This window comes from Salminus brasiliensis, chromosome 9 (genome assembly GCF_030463535.1).
Source record: "Salminus brasiliensis chromosome 9, fSalBra1.hap2, whole genome shotgun sequence".
Classification (NCBI taxonomy): Eukaryota; Metazoa; Chordata; class Actinopteri; order Characiformes; family Bryconidae; genus Salminus; species Salminus brasiliensis.
The window spans coordinates 11083040-11104721 of NC_132886.1; the positions used below are offsets into that span (position 1 = coordinate 11083040).

A 21682-nucleotide genomic window follows, 5' to 3' on the forward strand; every position below is an offset into this window, starting at 1 on the left:
CCCGGAAGCACTGCAATACCGGGTCGATGCGATGGATGTCGCTGAGTATTAGAGAGGAAAGTTGGACAGCTAGCTAAACAGTTAGCAATCATGAAATCAGAGGCACCACACCTGCAAAGTCTCTCAAACAGGCCCAGCAGCTTCCTGACTAACGTTCATAGACTATCTCATTAGATAACGCCATCTTACCTTTATTTTCTGAAAGTTTACTACATTACTCTCCTGAAATCAGGAAGGATTATTAATTAGTGAGTGCTAGTTCATTAGGCAGGAGGCCTCTCCTCTCCTGTTGCTGCAAAGGCAAGGTCAGAATCGCTGCACCGCCCCAGGAGGATAAGAGTGATAAGAGCCCGTTTAGGCGCTTAATTTCACAAAGTAGAAGATTATACAGTTAAACTGGCTAAATATCATGAACGTATAGAATGTATAGAATAATATATTACAATATTGCAGTTTCACATGAAACTTGAATGGCATTGTGGCAAGTTAAAACACAAGTGACCTGAAATAGACTAGAAAGCTGTCCATTTCTGAAGATTCTATGCTCCTCTGTAAAATCGTTTCCTGGGCTGTTGGTACTGTCCGTCCATTAAAGTACATGGCCACCGAGCAGCCTGCCCAGCTCAGTCTCTGTGGCGCAATCGGTTAGCGCGTTCGGCTGTTAACCGAAAGGTTGGTGGTTCGAGCCCACCCAGGGACGGAGGTTTTTCTAATGTTTACCCATGCACTTCTAAAGCAGCCTGGACATTCTCAGACCGTAGTTAGGGACCACTGCTCTAACTGAGAACATAAACTTGACAAAGACCAAAAACATGTTACTGCACTGAAAACAAAACCCAATATCAATTTCCTCTTATCTACATTTACACCATTTTAATCATTCAATTCTGCTCATTTATAGACACAGGTATATAAAATCAGAAATTTTATTTTTAAAAATAAAAATCAGCAAGGAAATAAAACCAATTCAAAAAAAATCATCATTACTAAAACTGTTGTGCAGGATCAGGGTGAGCCATCAAGCTGGCACCACCTTGCTCTCCACCTCTCCACCTTGCGGTACTGTCGTTTCAGTGTCTTTGTGCTTGTGCTGGAGAGCGGGGTGGGCTGTGTTCCTCCATACTTTACTTTTATTTAGCTTTATTAATCAATAGAAAAGTTATTTTACAAAAAAACAAAAAAAACATACAATGAACTTTTCCCCATTAACGTTAATATTATTTAGCGCGTCATCATTTTTTATTTTTTTTTGAATGAAGGGGCTTATAACTAAAACATATAAGGCGGCACTAAGTGGGCAGCCTTGTTTAACTCCTCTCGGGTCTTGAAAATCATCAGCTAATTAACCATTGACATTCACTTGAACTTTCAACTTCAATTTAAGATTACTTGATCTTAGCCAAAAGGCCGAAAAGCGATAGCCACAAAGGGTCACGACGAGCAGGGTGATTCTTCCAAATACAAAACACGAAGAGAAAAGCTGATTCAGTCCACAATCGCCTTCTGAAAACACAGGATGTCGCTGACGGGTCGTTTTAGACTCGTTGAATGGTGCATGGTGAACGATTATCACCTCCACAGGTAAAAGCTAGAGGAAATGTTAATGAGCTCACCGACTGTCCAATCAGGAATGAGGATTCGTATTTTTTTTACACACAGTGTTTTCTGAATTAATATTTGAATACGACTAAAGAGAAACTATTCATTTTCCACAACCACCATCAATCCAGCTGAACTGGAGGAGAATGATTTGCTAAGAGAGTTTAGTAAACGACACACGCCTCCCAGCGGCCAAATACAGCACTGCAGCGAAAATACCGTGTGAGAGTTTCTCAGTAGTTCTCCCATTTACAGACTCTCTCTCTCCTTTCAGCGAATATTTGTCTGTTTGGTGGTGCTTCATTTCTGTAGTTGAATTATGTAATTTCTGTGCCTTAACAGAAGCATTAACTGAAGTGACACCACCATTTACTCATGGAGTGACATTAATCCTTGACCTGGAGATCCAATAATTTCGTCAGGATAAGATTATTCAATTAATTATTTAGAAAGAGAGATTAAGGAGACTATTCAGTCTCTGACCAGGGTTTCTCCATGTCAGGGAAACTGTCCTTAAACGCAGCAAAGGCTGAGACAGCTATGGAGGAAGTGTGAAGAGCGTCATCCATGAACGCCCCCTTTCGGGTCTAAAAGTAGCCGCCCAACGTGGGGCTCGAACCCACGACCCTGAGATTAAGAGTCTCATGCTCTACCGACTGAGCTAGCCGGGCTGGCAAGAAGCCCCTAGGGGGCGACTCGTCAGGTCCAAACCAATCAGATTTGAACATCACCAGTAAAAGTAAAATACTACAGGACACTTTAAAAATACATTCTTCATACATTAATAGATATGTTCAGGGGCGGATTTCAAAAAATATTTTTGAGCGGTGGCAACATATGGCAAGCACATATATATATATATGTATATAATTTATCACAAATTTATCACAGTTTTAGAAAAAGAAATAGTATGTACACACTGCAAAAGGCTATGGCTGCCATTTACACACTCATAGAGAGAAACTTAATCTCATGCAATCAATGTCTTGAATTTGCGGTTTAATGTGAAACAATTTATATTAGCAATAAATGACCATACAAGGTCTTCTCACTTAATAGAAGATTAATTTGTTTCATTTTGGAATTAAACCTGAGCAACAGATTTAACATACACTGTACACAAAATATTAAAACTCTATATCCCATCTCATCACACTTACAGGTTTCCCCAATTATTCATATTTAGGCAAACATGAATATTTATATTTATTTGAAGACTTCTGAGCAATATCTCTTAAAACTTGTCAGTTTTTGTCATTTGTTGCTCTTATTCATATATAACTTAATATACTATGCAGCAACAATTTCCGTACCATGTGTACCAGCTCGACTTGCTTTTCTCCCATCCCTTGGTGATGCTCTCCCTCCTCTAGATCTATACCGCTGTGGTGTTCTCCCACCTCTTCCTGTCCCTGGTCGCCTTGGCCTCTTATTCTATCTCTGTCACGTTCTTGTTGCTCTTCTCTCTCTCTCTCTCTCTCTCTCTCTCTCTCTCTCTCTCTCTCTCCTTCCACCTCGTCTTTGTCTTCTCTCTCTCCTTCCACCTCATCTTTACCGTTTACCTTGCTCAGGTCTTCATTTCCTATTTCGTCTTTCTCTTGGGTGGGAAAAACATGTATGGTACCTTTCCTCCTAATTTCTGTAATATTCAGAGTAACTTTACAAATGTTTTCCTTGACAGACGTTGAATCAGTATTAGCTTTCATAACCTACTTTACAGATAACTAATGTCAGACCTAGCTAACATTACATCTTAGCGAAACAACATTCTTCAACCTGATTTTTATCATCTCAAAATCTGCATCGCAACTATACTAGCACTGTACTTTCATTTATTGATAGAGAAACTCCTGTCTCCTTTGCTTTCCCCAGTTTTCAAACAAATCCGTCTCTTTCTGCTCTTGCTGCAGTCGGACATTGAAGATTCACACTCGTAAATGTCAAACTGGCCGTTACTGTCCTTTCAAATCGTCGCTGTCAACTGGGGTGGCAGCAGGTGTGGCAAGCCTTTCTTTCAGGGTGGCATTTGCCAACCTATGCCACTCCAGTAGATCCAAGTGTTTTGTCACTCAAATTATTAGCGTGACCAGCATAGGGGGTGTTTCCATTTGAGTTTGATTGTTAAGATGGTCTACCAGCATGACGAGGCAACTGCACTTAAAATCAATCCATTACACGAAAGAGGACAAGTTAACCCAAGTCCGTCTGCTTGTATAGTTGATGGAGCTTCACTGTGCAGGGCTGCGAGCTGGTCTGAAAACAGTAAATATTAACATACATACAGTAAATACTGTTTTGTGTCCATTAACACAGCAAGGTTTTCGCTGTAGTAACAGTGGTTGTTCTGCTCCTTAAATAAAAAGGCTGCTTTAAAATGAAACACCTTTCATATACAGCCCAGAAACGCGGCCGCTATTAGGGACGCTCTGGAGGACGCAACTGAAGGATCCTTCCTGGCCCATGGTTCCCCACAGTTCTCTGCAGAGAAACAACACAACGAGAAAAGTAAAAGAGAGGAAAAACTGCACCACAAAAACGGCCAAATGTGAAGGAGAGTAGAAGAGTTTGATTAAAATATTAGTTTCTATAATTAATCTCTCTGTTCTCCTACCTATTATCATATTTCATATCCGGTATGCACACAACATAATAGCTAATAGGTAATACCACGTGTTTACAGAAACCTTCCCAATGTACACAAGAATTCTTAAAAGATAACTCAGCTCTGTTATTAACCAATGAAATCAGGGGAGAGCGCGAACGCAGTCCCCCACTACCAGAAATTATGCAGTCGAGATTCCCACATTTGGGGAATTCGCAGGGGTCAGCACAGCCGGAGTGCAATGGCTGAGCCTCACCCTGGGTGAACCACCTTCTTGATCATGGTATCTCCCCTGCCAGGTAAGTATGAGCTCTACACGCACCGAGGAGTGCAGACCCAACCGACTCTACTCTTCACTGAGACGGTAAAGACTACATTCACCACACAACCCAACACTGAGCTCCACAAAAAACACATTACACACACTGAGCTGCTGCACTATTAACTACATCAGGCTGAACGTGTGTTTTCTTACCATAAACACAAATTACCGAGCTTCCCATGATGCACTGCGAGCACACTGACCATACACACAGAGATGTCTTCGGGAGCTCTGCAGCCTTCGCTCGCTTTTTCCACCGTCAGCAGATTCAACACAAATCCAGACATTTATTGAAAATACACACCAGATGTGTTTCCAAAACTGTGTGTCTTTACTGGTCAGTATCGGTTTGTTGCTTTGATAGAAAGGACAAAAAGTATTAATTATTAAAAAAAAAAAAAAAAAAAGTATTAATTCGGGACGCAGTGAAAACACGAGGGTAAAGTTAGTGCTGTTCCACCTTAAATAGGACAGGGGTCTCTCTCTGGATCCTGGCGAGGAAAATAGTAATTGCTGCAGCATTTAAGGTGGAACTGAAAGTTAGATTCTTTAAGAAATCAAGTTTCTTCTAGAAACGTCAGATTCGTAACAGCTGTTACCCACACACCATTTGCCTGATCCTACTGCCTTTCCCTCCAATGGATATAAAAACATGAGAAATCAAAACACGTTGATAGTAATAAAGTACGACGTGATCGGTCATGTAGCTCTTAAAATACGACACGATGCTTTTCCAGCAGACAGCTCCTCACAGTAAGTGCTCAGCACTGAAAGCCACTGCAGCTCTTTCTTTAACCGATAAAGAGGGGGTGCACCGTTCCCGGAAGCACTGCAATACCGGGTCGATGCGATGGATGTCGCTGAGTATTAGAGAGGAAAGTTGGACAGCTAGCTAAACAGTTAGCAATCATGAAATCAGAGGCACCACACCTGCAAAGTCTCTCAAACAGGCCCAGCAGCTTCCTGACTAACGTTCATAGACTATCTCATTAGATAACGCCATCTTACCTTTATTTTCTGAAAGTTTACTACATTACTCTCCTGAAATCAGGAAGGATTATTAATTAGTGAGTGCTAGTTCATTAGGCAGGAGGCCTCTCCTCTCCTGTTGCTGCAAAGGCAAGGTCAGAATCGCTGCACCGCCCCAGGAGGATAAGAGTGATAAGAGCCCGTTTAGGCGCTTAATTTCACAAAGTAGAAGATTATACAGTTAAACTGGCTAAATATCATGAACGTATAGAATGTATAGAATAATATATTACAATATTGCAGTTTCACATGAAACTTGAATGGCATTGTGGCAAGTTAAAACACAAGTGACCTGAAATAGACTAGAAAGCTGTCCATTTCTGAAGATTCTATGCTCCTCTGTAAAATCGTTTCCTGGGCTGTTGGTACTGTCCGTCCATTAAAGTACATGGCCACCGAGCAGCCTGCCCAGCTCAGTCTCTGTGGCGCAATCGGTTAGCGCGTTCGGCTGTTAACCGAAAGGTTGGTGGTTCGAGCCCACCCAGGGACGGAGGTTTTTCTAATGTTTACCCATGCACTTCTAAAGCAGCCTGGACATTCTCAGACCGTAGTTAGGGACCACTGCTCTAACTGAGAACATAAACTTGACAAAGACCAAAAACATGTTACTGCACTGAAAACAAAACCCAATATCAATTTCCTCTTATCTACATTTACACCATTTTAATCATTCAATTCTGCTCATTTATAGACACAGGTATATAAAATCAGAAATTTTATTTTTAAAAATAAAAATCAGCAAGGAAATAAAACCAATTCAAAAAAAATCATCATTACTAAAACTGTTGTGCAGGATCAGGGTGAGCCATCAAGCTGGCACCACCTTGCTCTCCACCTCTCCACCTTGCGGTACTGTCGTTTCAGTGTCTTTGTGCTTGTGCTGGAGAGCGGGGTGGGCTGTGTTCCTCCATACTTTACTTTTATTTAGCTTTATTAATCAATAGAAAAGTTATTTTACAAAAAAACAAAAAAAACATACAATGAACTTTTCCCCATTAACGTTAATATTATTTAGCGCGTCATCATTTTTTATTTTTTTTTGAATGAAGGGGCTTATAACTAAAACATATAAGGCGGCACTAAGTGGGCAGCCTTGTTTAACTCCTCTCGGGTCTTGAAAATCATCAGCTAATTAACCATTGACATTCACTTGAACTTTCAACTTCAATTTAAGATTACTTGATCTTAGCCAAAAGGCCGAAAAGCGATAGCCACAAAGGGTCACGACGAGCAGGGTGATTCTTCCAAATACAAAACACGAAGAGAAAAGCTGATTCAGTCCACAATCGCCTTCTGAAAACACAGGATGTCGCTGACGGGTCGTTTTAGACTCGTTGAATGGTGCATGGTGAACGATTATCACCTCCACAGGTAAAAGCTAGAGGAAATGTTAATGAGCTCACCGACTGTCCAATCAGGAATGAGGATTCGTATTTTTTTTACACACAGTGTTTTCTGAATTAATATTTGAATACGACTAAAGAGAAACTATTCATTTTCCACAACCACCATCAATCCAGCTGAACTGGAGGAGAATGATTTGCTAAGAGAGTTTAGTAAACGACACACGCCTCCCAGCGGCCAAATACAGCACTGCAGCGAAAATACCGTGTGAGAGTTTCTCAGTAGTTCTCCCATTTACAGACCCTCTCTCTCCTTTCAGTGAATATTTGTCTGTTTGGTGGTGCTTCATTTCTGTAGTTGAATTATGTAATTTCTGTGCCTTAACAGAAGCATTAACTGAAGTGACACCACCATTTACTCATGGAGTGACATTAATCCTTGACCTGGAGATCCAATAATTTCGTCAGGATAAGATTATTCAATTAATTATTTAGAAAGAGAGATTAAGGAGACTATTCAGTCTCTGACCAGGGTTTCTCCATGTCAGGGAAACTGTCCTTAAACGCAGCAAAGGCTGAGACAGCTATGGAGGAAGTGTGAAGAGCGTCATCCATGAACGCCCCCTTTCGGGTCTAAAAGTAGCCGCCCAACGTGGGGCTCGAACCCACGACCCTGAGATTAAGAGTCTCATGCTCTACCGACTGAGCTAGCCGGGCTGGCAAGAAGCCCCTAGGGGGCGACTCGTCAGGTCCAAACCAATCAGATTTGAACATCACCAGTAAAAGTAAAATACTACAGGACACTTTAAAAATACATTCTTCATACATTAATAGATATGTTCAGGGGCGGATTTCAAAAAATATTTTTGAGCGGTGGCAACATATGGCAAGCACATATATATATATATGTATATAATTTATCACAAATTTATCACAGTTTTAGAAAAAGAAATAGTATGTACACACTGCAAAAGGCTATGGCTGCCATTTACACACTCATAGAGAGAAACTTAATCTCATGCAATCAATGTCTTGAATTTGCGGTTTAATGTGAAACAATTTATATTAGCAATAAATGACCATACAAGGTCTTCTCACTTAATAGAAGATTAATTTGTTTCATTTTGGAATTAAACCTGAGCAACAGATTTAACATACACTGTACACAAAATATTAAAACTCTATATCCCATCTCATCACACTTACAGGTTTCCCCAATTATTCATATTTAGGCAAACATGAATATTTATATTTATTTGAAGACTTCTGAGCAATATCTCTTAAAACTTGTCAGTTTTTGTCATTTGTTGCTCTTATTCATATATAACTTAATATACTATGCAGCAACAATTTCCGTACCATGTGTACCAGCTCGACTTGCTTTTCTCCCATCCCTTGGTGATGCTCTCCCTCCTCTAGATCTATACCGCTGTGGTGTTCTCCCACCTCTTCCTGTCCCTGGTCGCCTTGGCCTCTTATTCTATCTCTGTCACGTTCTTGTTGCTCTTCTCTCTCTCTCTCTCTCTCTCTCTCTCTCCTTCCACCTCGTCTTTGTCTTCTCTCTCTCCTTCCACCTCATCTTTACCGTTTACCTTGCTCAGGTCTTCATTTCCTATTTCGTCTTTCTCTTGGGTGGGAAAAACATGTATGGTACCTTTCCTCCTAATTTCTGTAATATTCAGAGTAACTTTACAAATGTTTTCCTTGACAGACGTTGAATCAGTATTAGCTTTCATAACCTACTTTACAGATAACTAATGTCAGACCTAGCTAACATTACATCTTAGCGAAACAACATTCTTCAACCTGATTTTTATCATCTCAAAATCTGCATCGCAACTATACTAGCACTGTACTTTCATTTATTGATAGAGAAACTCCTGTCTCCTTTGCTTTCCCCAGTTTTCAAACAAATCCGTCTCTTTCTGCTCTTGCTGCAGTCGGACATTGAAGATTCACACTCGTAAATGTCAAACTGGCCGTTACTGTCCTTTCAAATCGTCGCTGTCAACTGGGGTGGCAGCAGGTGTGGCAAGCCTTTCTTTCAGGGTGGCATTTGCCAACCTATGCCACTCCAGTAGATCCAAGTGTTTTGTCACTCAAATTATTAGCGTGACCAGCATAGGGGGTGTTTCCATTTGAGTTTGATTGTTAAGATGGTCTACCAGCATGACGAGGCAACTGCACTTAAAATCAATCCATTACACGAAAGAGGACAAGTTAACCCAAGTCCGTCTGCTTGTATAGTTGATGGAGCTTCACTGTGCAGGGCTGCGAGCTGGTCTGAATACAGTAAATATTAACATACATACAGTAAATACTGTTTTGTGTCCATTAACACAGCAAGGTTTTCGCTGTAGTAACAGTGGTTGTTCTGCTCCTTAAATAAAAAGGCTGCTTTAAAATGAAACACCTTTCATATACAGCCCAGAAACGCGGCCGCTATTAGGGACGCTCTGGAGGACGCAACTGAAGGATCCTTCCTGGCCCATGGTTCCCCACAGTTCTCTGCAGAGAAACAACACAACGAGAAAAGTAAAAGAGAGGAAAAACTGCACCACAAAAACGGCCAAATGTGAAGGAGAGTAGAAGAGTTTGATTAAAATATTAGTTTCTATAATTAATCTCTCTATTCTCCGACCTATTATCATATTTCATATCCGGTATGCACACAACATAATAGCTAATAGGTAATACCACGTGTTTACAAAAACCTTCCCAATGTACACAAGAATTCTTAAAAGATAACTCAGCTCTGTTATAAACCAACGAAATCAGGGGAGAGCGCGAACGCAGTCCCCCACTACCAGAAATTATGCAGTCGAGATTCCCACATTTGGGGAATTCGCAGGGGTCAGCACAGCCGGAGTGCAATGGCTGAGCCTCACCCTGGGTGAACCACCTTCTTGATCATGGTATCTCCCCTGCCAGGTAAGTATGAGCTCTACACGCACCGAGGAGTGCAGACCCAACCGACTCTACTCTTCACTGAGACGGTAAAGACTACATTCACCACACAACCCAACACTGAGCTCCACAAAAAACACATTACACACACTGAGCTGCTGCACTATTAACTACATCAGGCTGAACGTGTGTTTTCTTACCATAAACACAAATTACCGAGCTTCCCATGATGCACTGCGAGCACACTGACCATACACACAGAGATGTCTTCGGGAGCTCTGCAGCCTTCGCTCGCTTTTTCCACCGTCAGCAGATTCAACACAAATCCAGACATTTATTGAAAATACTTTACTTTACTTTACTGGTCAGTATCGGTTTGTTGCTTTGATAGAAAGGACAAAAAGTATTAATTATTAAAAAAAAAAAAAAAAAAGTATTAATTCGGGACGCAGTGAAAACACGAGGGTAAAGTTAGTGCTGTTCCACCTTAAATAGGACAGGGGTCTCTCTCTGGATCCTGGCGAGGAAAATAGTAATTGCTGCAGCATTTAAGGTGGAACTGAAAGTTAGATTCTTTAAGAAATCAAGTTTCTTCTAGAAACGTCAGATTCGTAACAGCTGTTACCCACACACCATTTGCCTGATCCTACTGCCTTTCCCTCCAATGGATATAAAAACATGAGAAATCAAAACACGTTGATAGTAATAAAGTACGACGTGATCGGTCATGTAGCTCTTAAAATACGACACGATGCTTTTCCAGCAGACAGCTCCTCACAGTAAGTGCTCAGCACTGAAAGCCACTGCAGCTCTTTCTTTAACCGATAAAGAGGGGGTGCACCGTTCCCGGAAGCACTGCAATACCGGGTCGATGCGATGGATGTCGCTGAGTATTAGAGAGGAAAGTTGGACAGCTAGCTAAACAGTTAGCAATCATGAAATCAGAGGCACCACACCTGCAAAGTCTCTCAAACAGGCCCAGCAGCTTCCTGACTAACGTTCATAGACTATCTCATTAGATAACGCCATCTTACCTTTATTTTCTGAAAGTTTACCACATTACTCTCCTGAAATCAGGAAGGATTATTAATTAGTGAGTGCTAGTTCATTAGGCAGGAGGCCTCTCCTCTCCTGTTGCTGCAAAGGCAAGGTCAGAATCGCTGCACCGCCCCAGGAGGATAAGAGTGATAAGAGCCCGTTTAGGCGCTTAATTTCACAAAAGTAGTTTATACAGTTAAACTGGCAAAAATATATAATTAACATCGTATAGGAGTATAACAATATTGTAGTTTAACATGTAAACCCAGCAAAAACAACTAAACCAGATCAAGACTTTCACTTTCAGATAGAGCAAATCTGTGAGCAACATTTTACAGCCTCAAAATCCACATTCAAGAGGCACAATCTGAACCTCAGAGCAGTGCATGTGAGACGGCCCATTAATTTAATAAAACTAGTAGCCTTTTGCAAAGGAGGTCTGGAAATTGCCCAAACAAGAACTGAGACTCGTAGCGGTTAAGTTGCGAAACTTAACAAAGAGGGTGAAACATAAATGGCATTATGGCAAGTTAAAACAAGTGACCTGAAATAGACTAGAAAGTGGTCCTTGTCCTTAACCTGGAACCTACCTACACCTCAACTAGCTTAGTTTATGGTTGTGAGGTAGCCTGGGAAAAGTGAACCACTGTCAGCTGTTGAGCATATACATCAATCATTGGTCAAACTGCTTCCCCCCTCAGTAGATTGGCCACCTATACCTATATCGCGAAGGCTCGTCGGGCTTGTACACGCAAAGACAGCTGATGAACGGTAAGCCGTGGGCGCCCCTTCGGGACGTTCTAAAAAAAAAAAAAAAAAAAAAAAGATCCGCCGAACGTTGGGCTCGAGTTCACAACCCTGAGATTAGGAGTCTCGGGCGCTGAACTCATTAATGTAAATCTGAATCAGAGCCTGAAGTTGATGTGTTTTTAAAAGTGTACAACAAAACTCACATCTAAAGTTTGCGTCTGTGAACAAATACAACAATGATCTTGTTTCTTTTGATTTTTGATCGCTTCCTGGTCTGTTGGTATTGTCCGTTCATTGAAGTACATGCCAACTGAGTCCCCTGCCCAGCTCAGTCTCTGTGGCGCAATCGGTTAGCGCGTTCGGCTGTTAACCGAAAGGTTGGTGGTTCGAGCCCACCCAGGGACGGAGGTTTTTCTAATGTTTACCCACGAACTTCTAATGGAGCCTGGGGCCTGGAAACACTGCCAGGTTTTCAGAATATTACATTTTGAAACGCTCTTCTCTTAAATAGAGAGTCATGTACAATGTACAATAATTCTTACTTTGCAGTTCCTTCCCACACACACTAAGTACAAAAAATCTAAGTAAAAGAAAAACACCAAATAAAGAAATTAAACAGTACAGTATATATTTCCTTACAAAAGTATTGGGACACAGCTCTTTATAACTGACCAGAAATCAGTGATTGTCATGTGTATAACACCAAGCATTTACCTATGCAATTTGCCTTTACAGACAAAGAATGAGTGGTTCTAAAGAGTTCACTGAATTCCAGCTGAATTGCAACAAATCAGTTTGTTAAATTTCGCTTAGATATTCCACCTTGAATTAAAACACCACAACTACACAACAAAACTTCTAATCCAGGCCCTCTATTTCAACATCAGTGTCTGATCTCACAAAAGCTTCTCTGGACGAATGACCCAGATTTCCCACAGACAAACTCCAAAATCTTGTAGAAAGCCTTCTAAAAGAGTGGAAGCTGTTATAGCTGTAAAGAGGGGCCCATCTCAATATTAATGCCTATGGATTTAGATTGGGACGTTAAAAGCGCTCCTGTACGTGTAGTGTGCAAGTGTCCCTTTTGCCCATATAGTACATTATTTTTTAGTAGATTACTCGACCAGCATGTCTGCAACAAGCATTTTCTTTAGAAACCTTTTCACAGGCTGAAATCAAGTTAAAAAGTCTACTTGGACAACACCAGGATTTACCTTAAAACATTTACATCAAAATCAGATATGTAATATGGAGAATAGTGCTGCTATTGCAGGTAAAGTGGCCAGAAAACCACTTGCAAAATAACCTAAGTCAAAGTTTATGTAAAATCTTACTAGTAATATTACTCTTGGAGTCTCATCCAACATCGATCTGACTGCTGGGCTTTTCTAGCATCGCTAGTCAGTGTTAGTGCAGCTCTGCTGCCAGGCTTGTCCAACATTGCCAGCATGGTGTTAGCATGGCCCAGCTCATTAAAACCAAGTAAAAAACTAGCATTATCTTTGCAAGCAATTTGCAGAGTTTCTGTATTACAAGTAGCTGAATAGCAACTGTTATGGACTATGTTCATGATTTTGAGCAGAGGTGTCAAGTAACGAAGTACCAATACTTTGTTACTTACTTAAGTAGAGATTTTGGTTATCTGTACTTTACTGGAGTAATGATTTTTCAGTCAACTTTATTACTAGTCCTTACATTTTCATGTAATTATCTGCACGTTCTACTCCTTTCCTTTCAAAAATAGCCTTTTTACCATTTTATTTCAGTTTTCATTCCAGCTTGTCAGCATTAAAAAAAAAAAATCCAGAAAGTGCAAATTGGATTGTGGTTGGATGAGAAGTATAAACAAATAGCATTCTGACACGCTATTGGTTTGTAAGCGATTCATCGCACCTGCACGTCACGTCACACTCCAGCAAGGACACAGCAGACGCATGTAGCCTAGTATGAAGACGTCCTAGCAGAGACTCGGCAGCATATGGATGATCCAGAAGAGGATTGGGAGAATATCATGGTGGTCAGATGAAACCAAAATAGAACTTTTTGGTAAAAACGCAACTCATCATGTTTAGAGGAAGAAGAATGCTGAGTTGCATCCCAAGAACACCATACCTACTGTGAAGCATGGGGGTGGAAACATTTGGCAAACTATATCTATAAAATGGCCTTAGAGATGAGTGTGAGTCATGCATGCAGGTTACACAATGCTAACATTAATTACAGCTTAAGTGAGTTAGCTAGCATTAGGCAGCTATATTAGCCTTGCCATTGTAGTGCAATACTAAAGAATGAAAAGGTCACACGGTCATTAAGATGCCATGCACTTCCTGGTCCTGATTTAGCAACACAGCAAATGGAGAAGAAAAAAAAAATCTGTAACTGGTTTAACAGGTCTGCACCAATGAAACTGAACAGAAACTGTACAATGCAGCCTTAGTAACCATTTGGCCCTGCCATGAAAAACAATTGGACATATACCCTGATTTTTAGTATCTTTAAAAAAAAAAAATCCTTTCCTTGCATAATTTCTGTGAGGAAGGATTGAGACTGTCCCTGACCCCCACATTTTTATGACATCATCTCAAATTTTTGCATCATGTATGTATCTTCACTTTCACACAAATGCCTACTCCAACATGAAAAGCCTGCATTACTTTCAATAAACACATAATGGAACAATATTTGTTCCAAGTCATTTTGAGGCATTTCTATTAGCCCATTTATCATGATATTTTCACAGTGTAATAACTGCCAAATTCTGTCTGCATGTCTGTTCAATATACGCAGCTAACTAGCCACTGCAGCTGTTTTGAGCTGTTAGAGAATATTGTAACAGAACTGGGCAGCCTTTTCATACATACATTTATGCATGTAATGCACATGGTATAGCATCAGTCTCATAATTCACATGCAAACTTATATTGTGGTTATTTTTACTCACAAAATGCCTTAATACTATACCATTTTATACAATTTGTCAACACAGATTAAATAAAACATTTCTCGCTCTATCTAGCTATATCAACTGGCAATGCATGCCTCTATAAATTAACCAGTAAGAATATGGGACAGTCAGTTAAGCCTGGGACATGCAGAAATCTGGATAGTCAAAACTACAGCTTACATAACACAAATATAGAGAAGGGGTAGTAGTTTAAGGTATCGTGTTTTTGGTGAAATAATACATTTTGAATTATGGTGAAAGATCTTCCCCAGGTCTTAAATTCCTAAGTGCTGGGTAACATACAGTAAAACATCAGTAAAACTGATTACTCTTTTTGATGTCGCTGGGTCTAAAACTTGGGTGGGGAAGGTCATTCCTGTTGGCCCAGATTCCTGCACAGTTGTGGCTTTCCTTCTCAAATACCTGAACTTAACTAACCTGTGAATTGCCAAATTTAGTAAATGTATTATAACAGAGAAATCACCAAACTGTGACTCCCAACCCTGGTTCCTCACCCATGGTCTAAAATCAAATGGTATCTCTCCAAAGTCAGAGGTGTTACCAGCCAAGCAAAGCAGTAGGTCACCAGTGTAACATAAAAATAAACACAGAACAGGAGTTAAACTCACAAAAAAGTTACGGACAAATGTAACAGCATTATGGGATATGATTACATGATGTACCAAATTACTAAAGAACCAAAGGTCAATGGACAGCGATGTGTAGCCGGTAACGTCCAGCTAACTGAGGCTCAAATCACACATATTTAGAGGATAAAGCCTCTTATCTGATAGAACAAAGTAAAGTGAATGATCTTAGGAGTGTTTGACTGTTTTCAGGCACATTTAGTTGACTGGCTCATCCAGGTTTGCTAGCTTTCTTACTTTAACTTAGCATGTTGCTAAATTTGCAACTTCAGTGGGCTTTTTTTTCCATTCTTTGAACTCCCACTATTTTGGTGCCTGGATTCCAGTTGTTTCTGCAGCAATCCATTAGCTTTTCTTCACTTTAGCTTTCAGCAGTCTGTAAAAGTATTGCTCTGAATTACTGTTGAAGCTGGTTGTACAGTCAATTGCACAAAAAAAATCTTTGTTTTTCTGGTAGTGCCATTTACACTAAACGCTAACGCTGCCACTCGTCAGTATTTTGCCACTCAGTGTGCATGGCTGCAGTGACTCCCGCCACCTGTGAAGTCACGTGCATACCCTCTTTAGGTATTTCTTGCTCCTGAGATTCCAATACAGTTGGGAAGTGTCGTTTGTGCTCTGTGCCACTCCTTAAAGACAACTGTACACATGCAGTTCTGGACAAGGTGAAGCATGTGGACTGTAATGGTAGAGAAATATATCAGGATTTTCACAAAAATGACTTGGGTTATTCTAGTGAACACTTCCTGCTCATTTTACCAAAGTTGCATAGTGCAGTTGCAACATCCTATGCCTGTTGTGTTGATAATATAAACACTACTATAAGTGGAATGTCAATTTTTTATCTGTTATTTTAACGTGTGGGTAATGTGTGTAAAAAAAAAAACATTTACAGTAGTGGCATCATATGACACACTGGCCCAAAAACTCTTATTAGTAAAGCATGGTGTGCATGCCCAGTCAGGAAATCAGGTCAGCTACAGGAAATAGTGATGTTACTCTTTACACTACACAAACCTACACTACTAAAACTCACATACCGCAAAAGCTCTTTTTCTTACTGGGCACAGAATTGGCGATTATTATACCGTAATGTTCTATAAACCTTAACAAATTTTTCACTCCCACAAATGTATTTTCCAGATGTGGTTCTTTGGGTAGCAAATAGTGGTTCTAAGGCATTGTTCAAAGAATACTTTGTGGCACCTTTTGTAATAGTCCAGACCTGTAAAAAGGAATACATACAGCATCAAGAATGAGAATGTAGATTCATCTAGATACTAAATCATAAACCTTAAGACTAATTGTTATGTATATTGTTAACATATCAGATTGAGGATGTTAATCATTAACAATCAGTGTTTTCTGTCAAAAGTGACACATTAACAGTGCATACTAAGATAAGATCTCCACGACTACTTTCGAGACTGTGCTGTTTGCTGTTCTATGCAGCATAAGCAGCTAACTAACAATTCAATTGACTATAGCAGCTATTTTGAGCTACATTTAAAAATACTACAACAGAACATGTACAGCATTTTAATATACTGATCCATGTAACATGCAATCGTTTAAAAGAAAGTGTACTTTAAAAAAATAAATAATAAAAATATATAAATACAGCCTCAGATGAACACAACCAATTCCGTGTGTCATGAATTAAACACAAACTAGGTCAAAATGGAAAAGTCATGTGGGAAAACTAAGTACAACCTATGAAATAATAGCTTGTGAAACCATGTTTAAGAGCAATAACTTTTTATTTTCTGTATGAGGTTATCAGTCTTACATTGTTCGGGCCCACTCTTCTTTACAAAGTTGCTTCAGTTCATTGAGGTTTGTAGGCATTGGTTTATGCACACCATGACATACATTATCAAAACTGTAACCCAACATTTCATGTTTAAGACACAAACACCTGTATGTTTTTTGTTTCAACGTTAGTTTAAACTTGTGTGTAAAGAGATATTGTTGGAATTTCCAAGGGAGTGTCAGTGACAAAGAAAGTGAAACCAATCGTATATAAGCAAGGTGAAGTTTTCTAAAGCTATCAAGCTGTTGAACAAAGTGGCAAAAAGAGAAAGTTTCTGAAGATGGGAATAATCTACAGCTACATCTTTGGCGACGTGAGTTTTTAGGCTTTTATAGAAAGTACATCATTAAACAGCAATTCACAACTATTCAAATAATTATAAATAAAACCATTAAACCTATTTTTGTTACTCAATTATAATACAAAAGGTGGCATACAGTGAAAAATACTACAAAAAAAATATTTTTACCAGAACACAGTTTAAAATGCAAGTGCAGTTTTAACAGTTAAAGTTTAAATTGCTAAGACAAAATGAAAAAACAATATACTGAGTTCCCTGTTAAACATCTGCTTATATAGAACTTAAGTAAAAGACAACCAGGGTTCTCAGAAGTGGCTTAGTTCATTTGTATCTCTAGATGTTACATTTAAACCATTTAAAAGTTTCCTTAGGAAATACATTTGCAAAAAAATATCTAGTGTCAAAATGTGTTCTGGGATCCTCTTTTAGCAACTTTTTTCAGATGACCCTGAAGCAGTTAGGCAGGGCAGTTACTAATTCTAGGCATGAACTAACACACATTAGCAAACAGTCACTGTAATACAACAGAACTAGAATATAATAAAGTTCACTGTGCTACAAAAAAAAAAAACATGGACAAATGTGCCCTTTCATTAAGTTATAGCCTCTCATACATGTTATTTGTAAATTGAGAGAGAGAGTAAATTACAATGTTTATAGCTATATCTACCTATCTAGATATAGCTAATGAATGCACAGTGCTTTTCATTGAGGGTTAGCTATGGTGGCTTTTATGGCTACTAGCTCATATCTTATTACTTAAAGTAAATGGCTTTAAACATATGCTAATCTAAATGTAAAACACATACTAGCAAGGAAATTGGGAATACCATGTTATGCAATGTTTATGCTGAACATCCAATCCTGTTTACCCTAACTGGACAACTCTAACAGAATCGTGAGAATAATATATAATCATTATTACAGCCGAAGATGGGTTTTGACAAAAATACAGAAAACCACTGAGCAGCGCTCAGGACGGGACGGGGGAAATAGAGGTAAACGAAAAGCCACGAGCCGTGCTTGGGAGGGATAATTAAACAGGGAGAAGCAAATCTACGAAGCAGTGCTTTCGGCAAAAAAGGGGAAAACAGACAGGGCGACTGAAACCCAAAACAAAACGCGAAGCAGAGCGTCGAACCAGACAGGGGTAAACTAAAGGCAGGCATTACCAGGGCAGGGCAGGGCAGGGCAGGGCAGACGAAACGAAACGCAAAGCACGAGAAGTTTTCCCTTGAGCAGACCACGTAGAATGCATGGAGTCAATTCACAGAGAGAACCGGCGTTAGAGAGTGGTACAGAAAGCCGCAGTCACAAGTGTAGCGCTTTAGAAATCAAGGAATACCAGCTCCTTTTATGGGCAGAGGGGTGGAGTCCTGGGCGCTCCCCGATGGAGAGCAGGATAACGAGGGCCTGCTTGAAAGGTTAATCAAATCCTGAGAGGGCATATCTTAAAGCGTAAAAACGCTACATCATTCAACACTACAGTTTTCAGCTTTTAAGAAAGGTGGATGCATTTTGGTTTGCAGACCTAGAGGACAATTCTGACGTGGGAAAAACTGACGTAAATGCAGTTTCTTTTTTAGTGTGCAATAAGCAGACGTTAGTGAGAAAGCAACATGGAAAGTTCCTCTCTCTACTGTACATTGTACCTACATTGGTCAATGCTAACACCACAAAAATGAAGAAGCCATTAAATTTGGGTTAAAATGATAAAAATAAATTAAATTAAATTCTTATATCTTATGTCTAATTCTTATATTCTTATATCTTCTATATTCTTATTTTATTAACCTAAAACAGTAAGAAAAAAGTCCATTTTTACCTGCATGTCATGCTTCGATAGGCGGCTGACACTTCACAGTAGACATCCTGATTTTAGCAGCCTGAATGAAATTCACTTCTTTTTCATGACTGAATCTAGGTCGAATTACTTTTTTCTAAAGGATTATGACAAAAAGTCATAAGTGAAAATGCATTACTTCATAAAATACTTGCTGTGTTTTTGTGCTCTGCAGTCGGTTCACTCAACAGAAGCGTCAGATGTGCAGCAGGCCGAAGACCCAAGCCCAATCGAAAGTTCTGCAAATGAGATACATGACTTGGGTAGAATGAACGCTAATATCACATTTTCCATTACTCTAAATTTCTCCAAGTCAGTTTGTCTCATGGAACCATCACATTTTTCTATTTCAGACATCACAAAGGACACAGAAAATACAGAGATTACCATCCCTCCAGTCATCACACTCGATAACATTCACGATGTGGACAAGAAAAACATTATTGTGTGTTGTGCTGGAAAATCGAAAGAATGTTTCATATTTCCTAGAGAGAAGATCTCAGTCTTGCTGCAGGATGCCTGTGACTGGGCCAAAAAGAAGCCGGAGAAAATGCATCTTGTTTTTCAGGGTAATTAATAAAATATAATTATATAAAAATTGTATAATAATATAACATACATAGTAATGAATTCAATAGGTAATCAGTACACTACTTGACGAATGTATATTGTCGCCCCAGCGACCTGGTAGTCAGCCAAGCACAGAGACAGACACAGATAAGCTCAATGCAAACCCAGAAGAGACCTTCATTAACACCATTCATCACCAACACCAAAACCAAACTTAAACAAACGTAATTATAAGACCCTAAAGGGGCTCTATTGGAAACTAAACTAAATGAACTTGTTCCTGGCTTTTTATTTTCTTTGCTATATGCTCTCTCTTTCCATTAATTACTGAAGCGGGTTATTGTGTATGTTTGTAGTTGGATGGCCTGATCTGGTAACTAATGCTTCTTCATCCTTATTTTATAGCACTGTTCCCAAGCTCAGAATAATAGCTGTTTGTGTTTTTTTTTACCTACAGGGGAACAACTAGATGGGATGAAAACAATAAATGACTACCCCGGACTACGAGGTGGAAGCAAAGTATTTCTTATTCACAAAGATACACACTCTGCAGTTCATTCTAAATAAAAAAGGCAAGGACTGAACGTGGCACCTTTATTGACATCACCTCGTTATAGATGAGACCAGAACCCCGCCCCCATAAATACAACATGGTCCATTCTGCAAGGATAAAAAACTCCTGTTGTCTGCTGTGACAGACATACATTCAGATGACAGAGGTCATGAAGGTTATACCTTTTAGATTTCAGGCAAACATTGAGCTGATTCCTCCTTCATTTTGATGAATCTGTCCCAGAAATGTCACACATGCACACAATAAAACGTTTATACGTCACATATGAAAGTGACATCAAATCTAATTTGAAAAGACTAGATTTAACATGTCCACCCAGCCCTGAAAAAAACAGAACTGTCACATTAAGGCCACAGACTTAGGCCACTTTAGCCTGGTAATGCGAACGTAGAGATTCTTATGCTTCATACATGACCAGCTAAGAGAGAAACATTTTAGCATCTAGAAAGTCACAACAAAAATATTCCAGCAGTGCAGAATGATGCAGATTTTTAGTAGTGGCATCTGTTTTCTCCTAAATACAACCCCAATTATTTGAAAGTACAGCAGTTGGAAAGAAAATATGTCAGTTACACTTTCTATGTCTCAAATGGTTCAAAAAACAATCAAATGAAAATAAATAAAAATGTGTGTGTCAAATATTTTCCCTTTTTTCTCCTAATTTCCTACTGCCAGTTAACCCACCCGTTCGTAGCCCCCCCTAGTGCTAGCAATGTTCCCAACACTAGAGGGGTAAGGACTTAACACATGTCTCCTCTCATCAGCCAGTCACTGCTCGGAGGCAAATGGTTCAGAACAACTTTGTTTTAAGAAAAGATTTGGTCAAGAATAATGAACAAGCCAAAATGTGTGTGTGTGTGTATGTGTGTATGTGTGTAGCTATAGAATTAGTCATTTGTCACAGTGACATTCCCATGTCTCTTGTTCAAGCTTTTCAGTTAATTGGAAAGCGGTTTTCCATGGTTTGCAAACAATGTAAATAAGAAAATATGGATCTCATTCATACTGACCACTGGATTCTTGGTCACCTAGCCAAAGCCCAACCAATGCCTGATTGCATAGTTTGTCTGGGTGGGCAGTGTTAGGACCACTGTTGGTGTTTCCAAACTTATTTTATTTGAGAATGATGGAAGCTACTTTTGAGCACTGATGCTGAAATCTTCTTGTTTTCTTCTTAGATGTTCTCTGGACTTAATGGCTTGCTTTTCACTCTGACATACACCATCAACTGTGAGACCTTATATAGACAACTGTATGCTTGTCCTCGAATTCATTATGTCCATGAATTCCACTGGACTCTAGTCAAGATGTAGAAGCAGCTCAAGGAGCATTGATAGTAGTGGGATGCACCACAGCTCAATTGTGCATCATAACAAAGGGTTTGAACAATTGTATAACTT

The 21682-nt window shown here is 39.5% G+C and overlaps 2 long non-coding RNA genes and 6 other non-coding genes across 8 annotated transcripts; 2 read left to right on the forward strand and 6 right to left on the reverse strand.

Moving 5' to 3' along the window:
• Nucleotides 1–2197: 2197 nt before the first annotated feature.
• On the reverse strand, nucleotides 2198–2270 carry trnak-cuu (transfer RNA lysine (anticodon CUU)). Its single transcript has one exon. It is a non-coding gene; the product is annotated as a tRNA-Lys (tRNA).
• Nucleotides 2271–2583: 313 nt separating this feature from the next.
• On the reverse strand, nucleotides 2584–5318 carry LOC140562903 (uncharacterized). The gene is made up of 2 exons (XR_011980180.1): nucleotides 4677–5318; nucleotides 2584–4077 (listed from the first exon to the last, which is right to left on the reverse strand). It is a non-coding gene; the product is annotated as an uncharacterized lncRNA (long non-coding RNA).
• LOC140563021 (U1 spliceosomal RNA) lies at nucleotides 4345–4508 on the reverse strand. Its single transcript, XR_011980258.1, has one exon. It is a non-coding gene; the product is annotated as a U1 spliceosomal RNA (small nuclear RNA).
• A 650-nt stretch (nucleotides 5319–5968) lies between the features above and the next one.
• On the forward strand, nucleotides 5969–6042 carry trnan-guu (transfer RNA asparagine (anticodon GUU)). The gene has a single exon. It is a non-coding gene; the product is annotated as a tRNA-Asn (tRNA).
• Nucleotides 6043–7539: 1497 nt separating this feature from the next.
• Nucleotides 7540–7612, reverse strand: trnak-cuu (transfer RNA lysine (anticodon CUU)). The gene has a single exon. It is a non-coding gene; the product is annotated as a tRNA-Lys (tRNA).
• A 313-nt stretch (nucleotides 7613–7925) lies between these two features.
• LOC140562904 (uncharacterized) lies at nucleotides 7926–10097 on the reverse strand. Its single transcript, XR_011980181.1, has 2 exons — nucleotides 10003–10097; nucleotides 7926–9403 (listed from the first exon to the last, which is right to left on the reverse strand). It is a non-coding gene; the product is annotated as an uncharacterized lncRNA (long non-coding RNA).
• On the reverse strand, nucleotides 9671–9834 carry LOC140563032 (U1 spliceosomal RNA). The gene has a single exon (XR_011980271.1). It is a non-coding gene; the product is annotated as a U1 spliceosomal RNA (small nuclear RNA).
• Nucleotides 10098–11921: 1824 nt separating the features above from the next.
• trnan-guu (transfer RNA asparagine (anticodon GUU)) lies at nucleotides 11922–11995 on the forward strand. Its single transcript has one exon. It is a non-coding gene; the product is annotated as a tRNA-Asn (tRNA).
• The last annotated feature ends 9687 nt before the right edge of the window (nucleotides 11996–21682 follow it).